General features: G+C 39.1%; 1 long non-coding RNA gene across 1 annotated transcript; it reads left to right on the forward strand.

Annotated features, from left to right (window-relative positions):
* The first annotated feature begins 418 nt into the window (after positions 1-418).
* LOC118430658 lies at positions 419-6,616 on the forward strand. The gene is made up of 2 exons (XR_004832882.1): positions 419-577; positions 5,258-6,616. It is a non-coding gene; the product is annotated as an uncharacterized LOC118430658 (long non-coding RNA).
* Positions 6,617-10,659: the final 4,043 nt, after the last annotated feature.

Here is a 10,659-nt window from a genome sequence, read left to right on the forward strand (position 1 = left end):
CAGGTGACGAAAGGTTGCGATGAAGTAAATGTTTGCTTGTTTGTTTTATTAGGATCTCTAATACTGATTCTGTACCAATATTCTTCCTGCAGTCCGTGACAATTCATGTACGATGAAATCCGTAACGAGCACTGCTTTGGTCAGGGGGTAGAATAACCCCACTAAAGGCAAACACTCCGTTCAGCTAATTTTCTCCTGTCGGTTTTGACCCGTGCATGAAAGCAAGTTGAACAAGTGACCGTAGGTAACCACCCCATACACATAGCGTTAATAGAAATAACTGTATAACTAAGGACGGCGTTGGGCAGTCGTTGCTGTGGTAGGATCGTGTCCTTTCATCCTAGGATGACCTGCGTTATAAGCAGTGCTGTGTGGAGGACAACGCCAAGCGCGCACGGCCCGCGGTGATCAGCTTGGCTTAGACAGGCGCGATGCGTCATGGGAATGAGCGGTCGAAGATCCAAGATGGCGGCCTCCACAGATTATCGGATCGGACGAGATTTACACACGAACACGCCTGGAAACGTTCGAAACGTACCTTTCCAAACGTATTCATTCCACGTAACCCGTTCTAAAGGTAGGTCTAATTCATCAAGGCATCGTTTTTGTCCTTAATGATCATAAATGAGGCATAGAAAAATCATAATCCATTCTAAACAGATTTAACAATTTTTCACCCCGGAGGTCTCTCCGGCCTCCTTGACAATTTCCACCTTGTTTCCACGTTACTAATATTTTTTACTGGTGCAGGTACATTATAACGTTACATGATAGGTTCCAGGGCCCAGTTGTCTCATTGATACTTGCATTTGTTTTGAAAATCCGAGGTTACAAGGACAATTTGTATGAAATTGTAAGCCCTCAGAGTACAGGTTATACTGATTGCGGTTACTAAAATTACTGTAAATGCAGAAATGTTCGCGGTGGATTAATGTTCGCGGTTTTCGGGGTGACCACTTCACCGCGAACTTAAAGCCACCGCGAACATTTTTCTATTATGATATAAAATTTAGACTACAGTCTATGGTGTTACCGCGAACTTCCACCGCGAAAAGTCCCTTTTCCCAGTACTGCGAAATTAAATCCTCGCGAACTTAAATGCATTTACAGTATACAGTGTACTTGTACCGTGTTACATATAGTATGAGTAGTACTAAGTATTAGTCTCTAACAGTCTCCAGAGGTCGCTGGAAAAACTGTACATATTGAACAAATACTGAAATAGGAGTCAGGTGGCTAAAGGTATACATAATGAGCTTGTGACGGTAACAGGTCAACTCGCCCCAAGACTAACTCGCCCCAACTATTTACTACCGACTCGCCCCAAGTTACGGGGACCGGGAATACAGGATAGCTCTTGCTTTTATACTGCTTTAACACACGTATATGGTATATCCAAATTTTAGATATTACTTTATATGCTAACAAAATCTCGTCGCTCTAATTTTAACGTTCTCTTCGGTTTGACACTTTTATTTAACGCCCGATCAACGCTGGGGCGCTAGCGCGCTGGCGGGTATATGTTGCATGTCGGCCCGGGGGTGTGCGCCGCTCACTGTACTCTCAAGTATCTCAAATTGATACAAATAGGCTGTTATGAAACCATGTTACATATACTAATATACTTCTGTTATATTTGTCAATAAAGCTTGCCACTGTAGCGACGTAAGAGCGCTGCCAGTCCGGGCAAAAATTATCAATAAAGCGGGCGGGCCGACATGCCGACCGGGCCTGCCCGCAGATCCCGAGTTCGCCGCTAAATACCGAGCAAATAAAGAAGTTTAGCGACGAGGTTTTGTTAGTATATAAAGTAATATTTACAAGCAGATGGGTATAAAGACAGCATAAAAGCAAGGGCTATCCTGTATTCCCGGTCCCCCTAACTTGGGGTGAGTCGGTAGTAAATAGTTGGGGCGAGTTAGTCTTGGGGCGAGTCGTCTAGAAATCCTTGTGACTGATAGCTGGGTAGAGTAGAGTAGATAGATAGCAGAGTACTGACTGAAATGCCATTGCAACTTATTTGTCCCTATTTGGCTAAATCTTTTTCATCCAGCAATACGTCTGCTTGGAGACTCACTAAATATCTCAATTGGTAAAATCAAGGAGGTAAAAAAAGGCGCAAACAGTGACACAACTGAATGATCTGTTGTGATGTTTGGGCTGTTTGGTGTTTGATTGTGGGATATATATATATAGAAAATAAGAATACAACACGGTGTATTACGTTTGACCCGCAGGTCGGATCGCCTGACGGTCGAAGGCCTTTGACCATTGGGCAATCCGATCTGTGGGAGGGCTGGGACCGAGGGTGATGCCGGAATACGCCGTGTTGTATTTTAATTATGTTATACCCACCTGAGAAAACACATATTTGGATGATGTGTTGTTCACATAGAAATTATCTAGTGTCACATATGTGCTATATAATCTATTATTAAGTATTAATGTTTAAACTTAGATTGTACAGGTTTGGGGGCTTATTGGTCGAAGAAAATAACAAGTGAAGTTGGGTAGAGTCTAGAGTCATTCCTACCAAGTTTTAAAGCCAATTGTAAAGAGGCACTAAATAGCGTTGTAGGATTTGAAAATGCCAGTGGCAGACTAATACAGATGTCTTCGTAGTGAAATGGACCATTGTTTTGAGTATCGTCCATTCACAAGTTTTCACATACTGAATCAGGTCCAGGTTCAGGTCCGGACCTGAACCTGATCCTCTGGACCTGAACCAGACCTGGACGGTCCTGAATTTTATGTAACCCACCCCTAGTTCATGCCGTACCCGTAAGAAATTCTTGCCGATCCAGTAATGGACTGGAAATTGTTTTTTAAATTGAACCCAGAAAATTGAGCATGATACATGTTAAAAAAGTGGAGTCACCTGATTTAATTATAACCTAAACTCACTCAGGTGAAAATTAGTACCTAGGGTCAAATGGAGATCCTGTGTTTTGTGAGAGCCCCACCCTGAGCATGTAAAAGAACCTGCCACACTTATTGAAAAGAGAAGGGGGACCTTCCCAGTGTGAGTGGATCAAACCTTTCCTGCTATTAATGGAGAAGGGAATTTCCCTATTGAGTCAGTCAAACTTGCTGAAACTTGATGTTTCTGACTTGGGGAGAAGAGATGCTGCTACAGTGAGCATAGTTTGGTGTCCAGAAGTGGTCAATGGCCTTAACTGAGCAAACCCGTCAAAAATGTATGTCTATGAACTGGTTACCTGTACCATGAAGATTTACCATAGATCTGTTATTGTCATGGTGCCTTGGAAAATACTAGAGACTGTGCAATCTGCATGGGCAAGTTTTCTCATTTTGGTGGTGCACATCTTGAAAGACTTATATTAGGAGTTTGTGTATAAAAAGAATAACGGTTACATGTTTGAAAGCCTGCATTTTTTCTGTTGCCGCCTTTGGGCAAAAGTGCCACGTTAACTCTTGTCACCACATATACTGAATGATATTATTATTATAAGTAGGTGTAGGTTGGGCAATCCCAATCTGCTGATTTTACCTTAAAAAGTAGATTTACTGACAATCTGGATCCTGACTGGTAATACCAGGATTTGCAAATTTGGATCAATCTTGTGCCTGGGTAAATCCCATTTCAAGGTCTATTAGTATCATTGTCACAAAAATGTACTACAAGTACACACTTCTGTGTTTAAAAAAATATAATGTCCCAAAACAGACTAGAATTTAAGATCCTAGCAAAGTTGTTTTTATGCTAGACTTTGCTTGCTCTCTCTATCTGGTTTACCTAGCACATATATCTGTATGCCTGTTTCTCATCCAGAGTATAATATGGATATAATACTAGGTAGTCCTTCAGTGTAATAATACATTGCAGCTGCCTACTCTGGTGTACTATAGGCAGTATATTCATTATCAGAAGGACTCTAGCAGTAACACTAACAGGCTAAAACCTCTTTCCAGAAAAGAGCAAATTTTCAAACATTCACCATATTTTCTTTATATCTGTCATTGATTTTTATCTACCCACTCATTATTCAGTATGGAACTTGGAAGACAGTTCATAACCACTGCCTTCAACGAGAAGTCACCCCCCACAATATCAAATGTAGTGCCTTATAATTGATTTAAGACAAGGTGTTATGTACTCCATTCTTTTACTCATACTTTATCACAGTGTATGCAACTAGCTTTCAGCAAGACTTTGCAAATAAAACAATGATTGTAATTATCAATATTGAGTTAACATGTCACTGGTACTGTAAATAAAGACATTTTTTCGCAGTGGTTTTATGTTTGCGGTTTTTGCGTTGCCAATTCACCGCAAACTTAAAACCACCGCAAACATTTTTCCATGGCAGTAAGAGACTACAGTGCATGGTGCTACCGCGAACTTAAAACCACCACAAACAGTCCCTTTTCCAGCTACTGCAAAATTAAATTCCCACGAACTCAAATGAATTTACAGTAATAATGAAACAATATGTGTAATAGATAAGTCTTTTTTTCTAATACGAAGGGTGTGGTAGCACCAATATCACTTATTTTGACAGCGATAAACTCACTACTATAGGTACCAATACAGGGTTCTAGCTAGTGCATTTTAGCGTAGTGGGCCACTACGCTAAAATTTGTGACCCCTACGCTAAAATAAGGGCCACTACGCTAATTTTTAACTAGTGTAGTGGTGCTTTGCTGTCATTTGCTTGTTCAACGATGACTAATAAATGTCTGAACAATGAAAAATGATGATATGCCACTCAAAACTGACCCCAAAATCCTAACTTTTAACTCTACATCTTCAAATCTCACTGTGGAAGGACCAAGACCCCCCCCCCCTCCACACCAATTTCCTGATTAGTCGCTTTGCTACCATGCCATTCCCACTACGCTAAAATAAAATCCTGGCTTGAACCCTGCAATATACTGAATATGAGTGTGTGCATGCATGCATGTGTGTGTGTGTGTGTGTGTGTGTGTGTGTTTGTGTGTGTACAGTGTGTGTGTATACTATTTGTGTGTACAGTGTGTTTGTGTGTGTGTGTGAGAGAGAGAGAGTATATGTGTGTTTGTGTTTTGACAATAGTCCCTGTATTTCATTAGTTAGGTCTTTATTTGTTGTCATAAGATCACAGGACACGATACTTACTTACTTACTATATATCAGATGTATTTCAATAGGCACTGGCAACAAGGCTATACAGTGACTTTGCTTTGCAACCTTCACCAGAATCATGTCTATTACAACACTGAAATATTTTAATTTGTAATGTTGTTGTTGCTATAGGTGCTGATGACACTCAACCCAGGAAGGCCATCAGTGCACATGAGATGACATCAGATATCGATGAGAAGCTGATTATGCAATGGATTACCTGCTTCTACCTGCAGATGGCAGAGTTATAATGAACACTAACCAAGTCCCAATTTCTTTAACATGCATAAACAATGAGTCTGTAAAAAGATAAACAGCTAGTAGAACTAGAAGCGTGCCTTTCTGTGATGCACTGTGGTACTATGGCATTTATTATGACTCAGATTTAGATGCTTTGAAATCATAGCTCTTTGGACTGTAGATGTAATTGTCATGTTGAAGCTAATATGTAGCATGCAGTATCCTAGATGCAATGTTGTGAGGAGCCATTTTGCATATCCATATATACAAATATCTTGCAATTATATACTTCATGACTATATGTATGCTGTCAGTAACTGTAAGTCCCTGAGGCATGACTGATTGACCAAGGAAGCAGAGCACTTTCTGATGTTCGAATTCTGTGTTTTATCAAAACTCCATTGAACAGGTAGCTATGGAGAGGGGTGAATTAATTGTGTGTTTAAGATACTCTCCAGGAAATGTTTAGGTATATAATGTTGAGCAATTCCTGATGAAATGATTCTTTAAAAAAAAACAGTACATTTCATGCTTTAATTGTAGAGCTTTTCACCCTAAATTGTACACACATGTATGAGATCATTGTCAAAGTCAGATGTATGTGATGGGACCTGGTGTGTATCCTGCTATGCAATGCTGACTTAAAGTGTTAATGACACCAATGATAGCAATGTATAACATTTTGGTGATTGTAATCCATTGAGATAGAATTATTAATTGAAAATAGAACTTTGCACTAAAATAAACCCTCCTGGTGTTATTGAATATAAAACCAATTGAAGATCATACTTCCAGCTCTTGTTTCCAGGTTGTCACCAGGTAATTGAATTAAACATTGATTGTAGCTGAACTGGCTGCGGACCGTCAGTTGTGTATGAAACTTGTGATCAAGTGCTCTGCCACCGACTGATGATGAGGATGATGATGTTGAGGATTACTTTGATGATGTCACGATGATTCTTAACTTGCCACGGTGGCTTGCGAAAAAATAATTTTGGGAAGCAAACTAAGCAAATATTTTTGTATCTTGCAAGTATGTGTTATCTCCTTAAACTAAGCACAGTGTGCTCATCAACAGTACTTTTTAGCAACACTCGATGTCTTGTTCTGAACCGGCCGCAGTGTTCAATGAGATGTCATTGAAGTAATAATCAATGCTCAATTCAATTACCTGGTGGCAGGAAACAAGAGCTGAAGTATGATCTTTGACAGGGTTTGATGTTCTATAACATCATACGACTAGTCGACTGTAACTTTGGTCTGTGTTCATACAAGAATACTATTACCGGCAAAGTTAGTAATGAAATTATGTATTTTGGTGTCATAGACACTTAAAGTATGTCACGATGATGGGGGTAAGAAGAACAAAATTGATTTTATTTTAAAAAGCTTTTATTTTGCTTTCATTTCATATTGAAATGAATAATCTGAATCATTATTGCTTTACCTGTCCATGTCTGTACGATACATAACGGTAATTCATGAATTTTCCTTATTGGCATGCATATACAAAAATAAGTGCCAACACAGGGCAACATCCAGTTGTGCATTGTATATGAAGGTATGAACAAGTTGGCCTCTATTTTGCAGGTAGACAGTTATTGATCTAGATCCTTTTTGTCAAGCTTTATTTTGCTGTCAAATCGTCAAGAAATAAACAGTGGTCTTTGGGAAAAAATCTGCTTCTGACGTCCATGGTTTTTAGGGTAGTTAAGCAGCCATCATCAATATTTTTGAGTGAAGGGTAAATCAGTTGCTTCTTTAAGTTACCATGGTGACGTAAGGTTATTTACAGTACTGAAAAGAAAGCCTACCATATGCATGGTGTTGAAGTCATGTCTTGGGATAGTGACACAGAATCTTCTGACATTGCAAATAACTTTATATTCTTAGTGGTATTTTGCCTATGTATGTTCCTTTTTTTATAGAGAACGCTAAATTTGCTATTCAGACGCAAGAACAGCAATTTTTCCATAAAACCATAGATATCGCGAAACAAAGTCTGATTTCCTTCAAACCACCTTGATTGGGTGTGGAATAACTTCCTCACATCTCGTATACCCTCTTTTTGTCAAAAAAGCTAAATTTGGCCCTTTGAACCAAAAATAGCAGATTTCAACCCAAAAATGAGATGTCGACAAACGAGGTCCGATTTCCTTCGAACCAACTTTATTGAGTGCGGAATAACTTCCTGACATCTCGTTCACCATCTTTTTGTCAAAAAAGCTAATTTTGCCCCTTTGAACCAAAAAAAGCAGATTTCAACCCAAAAATGAGATGTCGACAAACGATGTCCGATTTCCTTCGAACCAACTTTACTGAGTGCGGAATAACTTCCTGACATCTCTTTCACCCTCTTTTTGTCAAAAAAGCTAAATTTGGCCCTTTGAACCAAAAATAGCAGATTTCAACCCAAAAATGAGATGTCGACAAACGATGTCCGATTTCCTTCGAACCAACTTTACTGAGTGCGGAATAACTTCCTGACATGTCGTTCACCCTCTTTTTGTCAAAAAAGCTAAATTTGGCCCTTTGAACCAAAAATAGCAGATTTCAACCCAAAAATGAGATGTCGACAAACGATGTCCGATTTCCTTCGAACCAACTTTACTGAGTGCGGAATAACTTCCTGACATCTTGTTCACCCTCTTTTTGTCAAAAAAGCTAAATTTGGCCCTTTGAACCAAAAAAAGCAGATTTCAACCCAAAAATGAGATGTCGACAAACGATGTCCAATTTCCTTCGAACCAACTTTATTGAGTGCGGAATAACTTCCTGACATGTTGTTCACCCTCTTTTTGTCAAAAAAGCTAAATTTGGCCCTTTGAACCAAAAATAGCAGATTTCAACCCATCCTAGTTCAAATTATGATGTTCCTGTGTTGATTGAAACGTGGTCTATGTGACTCTAAAGGGTACTGAAAACGAACAATGCCATGTACTTTTGCGCCTTTTGAAGACAGGTACTCGATGAATCGATTGTTACGTACGGAGGAATGGAGAAATATCGGAGCTGTTAACAGCACGGGTAGGTCAATATATAAAGCTAGTTTTGATAACCTTTCGTCTACAGTTGCAATAGCGTACTTAAGGCTTTGAACTAATGCTATTTTCACCCCGCTCAAAAGACACCAAGCGCCAAATGATGTAGGGTTAGAGGTATATATCGTAAAATAGACGCAGGTTTCCATAGAAGTCTTTCAAAGACACTTTCATTATGCCAACACTTTCATTTTGAGTGCCTGTACTCAAACGTTTTGGAGATATTTGAACGCAAGGTCAATAATACGTGAGTTCTTATCCGAAGTTCAACTGCATATATCTCAATACCAAAGTACAACCATCATATGGTATTTCAGATCACAACTAAGCACACTTTCATGCCTATTTCAGCCAAATTTGAAGTAAATCTGTTGTTGTTTAGAGGAGATACGAACGTCGGAGACGTTCAGTCTCACGCAAAGCGAGGTCGTTTGTCAACTGCACTTGTTCGCATGGACAATTTCGGGCGAAATTCTACCGCATCAAAGGTAATTGCGTTTTTCTCTGTAAGACGAGAAAGGAATGAAATATCTCAATGAAATTTTCAGGAAAGCCGGTTAGTACGCTTATCTAGCTGTGTTCCTAATAGGTTTTCTCTCGCTTTATTCTGTTAGGAGATATAAGGCTTTGAACTATTGTCATTTTCACCCCGCTCAAAAGCCCACCTTCGGAAAGTAAGTTTTACCCCAAACTCCCTGTAGGGTTAGATATATAAAGTAAAAAGGACGCAGTTTTTCATAGAAGTCTGTCAAATACATTGTCATGATGCCACCACTTTCTTTCTGACTACTTTCAATAATAATTTTTGGAGATATTTGAACTTTTATTTGGACGCAAGGTCAAAAATGCGTGATTTCCTATCAGAAGTTCAACTGCACGTATCTCGATACCAAAGTACAAACATCATATGACGTTTCAGATCCAAGCTAAGTACACTTTCATGCATATTTCAGCTAAATTTGAAGTAATTCTGTGGTAGTTTGATGGAGATACGAAAGTAAGAGACGTTTTAGCCTCGCGCAAAGCGAGGCCGCGTGTCAACTGCGCTTGTTTGCATGGACGATTTCGGGCGAAATTTTACCGCATCAAACGTAATCGCGTTTTTCTCTGTAAGACGAGTGATATATCTGAATGAAATTTTCAGGGAAGTAGTTTAATACGCTAATCTGTGGTGTTGATAACTTTGCTGTTGCTTGACTCTGTTAGGAGATATAAGGCTTTGCACAGAGGCCTTAAGAATCAAAGTGAGGGATGTGATGAACAGGAAGTGGCGTAAGTTTTTCATTCATGGTTATCACGGTTATCTCAAGCAAATCCTACGGTGGCATAATATACTAGTAGTACATGTATTATTAGCTACATGTAGCCAAGGGGTGTAGCCGGCAATGTGGTGTCAATTGTCTCCTTGGCTGACCACATGCCTTGGCTAGCTTAATGACACTATCTTATGCCACCGTAGGATCTGCTTGGAGATAAGTTATCAAGCACTCCAGGCATGGGCAACATACACTGTCTAACAATGTAGCTTTATATGGGCATGATACTTTAAATAATGGTATTACAAAATAAGTTTTCTAAAGCTAAGTATAGAACTGATGTAATGAATAATTGTTTTTCAGTGTATAATGTATAAACTACTGATGGATATTCATAGCAGAACAGAACATACTACAAACAGTAATCTAGAAAATGTGGAGTAAGTATTCCAAGTCAGACTAGATAGTATGCAAATCCAGGACTGCCTGAAAATCAGGTCCAGCTTGATCTGTGTGTACGTTCCTGGTAAAACAAATGAAGTGAAGTGAAGATAATAGACTTATTTTGACTATTGATGAGTGTTTCCAAGGTTTATATTAGAATTGCTGGTGGTAGGGGGGGTGGGGTGGATTCTTTCTTAAAAATGTTTGTTTCTGTGATCAAAATGTGCACTTCAGTGAATGGTATGTTGGGAAAGACTCAATGATACCCATGTCAGGTCAACCTGTCAACGTCTTTGAAATCTAAAATTCCATTTTCTGGCCTGTTTATTACCTTTGTTGGGCAAGGTCATTGAAAAAAGAACCTATGACCCTATGTACACTGCACATCAAACACATTTGAAACAAATGAGTAAACAGGTATTGTTCAGTTTTAATAAGTGTTCTAAATATGGTGTATCAAACTATCATGAATATACAGTATCCCAGTAAATATCGTACTCCTATTGGAGAAGGACATTTACAGTCCTCAAAATACAATCAGTCTATACAACTA

This window comes from Branchiostoma floridae, chromosome 14 (genome assembly GCF_000003815.2).
Source record: "Branchiostoma floridae strain S238N-H82 chromosome 14, Bfl_VNyyK, whole genome shotgun sequence".
Taxonomy (NCBI): domain Eukaryota; kingdom Metazoa; phylum Chordata; class Leptocardii; order Amphioxiformes; family Branchiostomatidae; genus Branchiostoma; species Branchiostoma floridae.